This window comes from Aptenodytes forsteri, unplaced genomic scaffold (genome assembly GCF_000699145.1).
Source record: "Aptenodytes forsteri isolate BGI_AS27 unplaced genomic scaffold, ASM69914v1 Scaffold20, whole genome shotgun sequence".
In the NCBI taxonomy this organism is placed as follows: Eukaryota; Metazoa; Chordata; class Aves; order Sphenisciformes; family Spheniscidae; genus Aptenodytes; species Aptenodytes forsteri.
The window spans coordinates 2,170,523-2,172,908 of NW_008795523.1; the positions used below are offsets into that span (position 1 = coordinate 2,170,523).

A 2,386-nucleotide genomic window follows, 5' to 3' on the forward strand; every position below is an offset into this window, starting at 1 on the left:
GCAGCGTTCACGGCAAGTTATCCCTCAAGTATTCACGGGGTAACTTCTAAATTGTACCTCTTCACATTTATTCTTACCTTATTCTGTTGTTGTTGCTTGACAAATTGTGGATCGTTTTGAGAGACCATACATGACATCCCTTCAAATAATTCATACTTGTCTGGAATATATGTTTGGCTGTACTTGAAGAAAAATGGTCCAGAAATAGTTACATATACAAAAATTGAGGCGTGGAGATAGTTGATTGCAATGGAAACAGGATCAGATTGGATTTGTTGCTGGAATATATGCAGTTTGGGAATGAATTGGGAGGCCAATGCACTAAAATGTAGAACACCTGATACAAAAATAGCATTTTTAAACAGTAGGTTTCATTCGGTTAGCATAATATTCCTTCTGTCTTTGAAAATCAACTCTGCCAGTTTCTTCCCAGTTTTCTAGTGTTATATAGAGATATAACGACCATAATAAAACCACGACCTGAATGATATACAGGAATCTGAACTCTGTCTTCCATTATGAGTTGGTCACAAAATTATTAATAGTATTTGGGTACCAAAAGCTGCATAGAGGCGCTTGGTGAGTTTTCAGAAAGCCTCTGTGCCCAACCCCTGCTTGGCTCTAGCTTCTGTCACTCAGTGCCGATCTCTGTCCTGCCCAAGCGTGATCTGCTTCACACTGAAGTCACTGTAAATTTTATACACAGGGTAAACAGAATAATAAAATCTAAAATGGACGTTTTCACTTTACGCTTCTGTTAAGCCAAATAGTAACATTCATTTCAAAATGTCGGCCAGTAAGATAAATGGCAATTATTGTGCCCTTCAGAAACGTGCGCTACGGGCAGAGGTGTATACAGAGTGCTTTGTTGACTTTTCTTTTCGGCCGGCTTTGACTACCTGGTGCCGTATCTCCTGTAGTGTGTTGTAAATAACAGAATATGTGCCCTTTGAATGCAGTGGCACAACGGGCACGTAGCGTGTCAACTAAAGCATTACAAATGCTGCATGGCTTATTTTTATCTCTCCGTCCTTCTCAATATAGTATCTTTATCTCTCACGCCAATAAAAAATTATTTTTGTGTCTCTAGGAAAAACAAGGCAACAAGGAGACTCTTGTTAACTCTGCTAGCGTTTAAACACATGACAAGTCCCCTTACACACTGTGGGACTCTTCACGTGCTTAACACTATATATGTCTGCAGAACCGGAACCTGAATGGCACTTGCGAGCAAGGCTTTATATGAACATTACTTGGAAAGGGAAAGTGAAGTTTGTGAGTCAAATTCTCCAGTGGGGTGCTATTCTGCAGCCACATGTAGCTGGGAAAAGTAGGGGTAAAATGCTGCTGAACTGAAATGCTTTTCACTTTACACAAGCGGACAACCGTGCAAAATGCAAGCCAGGGGAGAACTATGCTTTTGAAAAGTGACAATATATTTGTCGTTACATACAAAGAGTTGATTTTGTGTTGGCAGACAGCATTTGCAGTTTTCTGTAGTTTAGTAGACTTCGAGAACGCAGGTAGCCCGATGGAGCTGCTGCAATTTCAGGAGAAGACATCAGTGAAATAACTTCACAGAAATTGCTCCTCGCTAAAAGATACGGAAAACACTGTATTTCATCTGTCTGTAGTGAAAGAGGGGAACAGAGGACGAAAATGTACAATAAAACCTGACACAAACACAGAAAAAATAACAAACGTACGTTAATTACCGAACGTGCTTTTGTTAGCAGTAGGTCGCCATCATTCTTTATTGACATTTACTGCAACTGCAATTTCTCTTTCAAGACCACTGACCCAGGAAAATGTAACCCTCTAGTTATCCAACACCCTTTAATTAGAGATGTCTCCAGAGATAATCTCACTCACGGCCCCCGTGGCGAATCGTTTATTTTCTAACTTTCCTTTTTATCAGCCGTCTTTCATCTTTACGTTTTCCTGCCCTAGCCCGGCTGAGGAACGCGGGCTTGTGGAACGCGGTTTATCCATTCACCGGTTCTCCCAAGTGCATTTCACGTCTCGTGGCATTTGGGGTCTCGCTCGTAAGCGCTGGCTGCCGGCACCGGGATAATTTGCAGGAATCGCAGCTTTCCGCTCGGCGAAAGGAGCCATGGCGCCGGGCCTCGGGGGGGGGAAAGGGCTCGGGAGCAGGCACCTCGCGCCCGCCGAGACGAGGCAGAGGACAAACCGCCCTCTCACGCTGGGAACGCTCGGTGGGGCTTTGTTTTTGTTTTTAGTCTCGGGAGCGCATCTCTCCTCCTGCGATGCTCGGCAGGGCTGACTCACGGCTGTCGGACGGCCAGGCCTGGTGACGGTGGCGGGCCCCGGCCTCCCCCACGCATGCCGCCCGGGGCGGTGCACACCGTGCCCCGCCGTCGCCGGC

At 45.2% G+C, this 2,386-nt stretch overlaps 1 long non-coding RNA gene across 1 annotated transcript; it reads right to left on the bottom strand.

Annotated features, from left to right (window-relative positions):
- Window positions 1-1,413: 1,413 nt before the first annotated feature.
- On the bottom strand, window positions 1,414-2,295 carry LOC103901095. The gene is made up of 2 exons (XR_657705.2): window positions 1,997-2,295; window positions 1,414-1,594 (listed from the first exon to the last, which is right to left on the bottom strand). It is a non-coding gene; the product is annotated as an uncharacterized LOC103901095 (long non-coding RNA).
- Window positions 2,296-2,386: the final 91 nt, after the last annotated feature.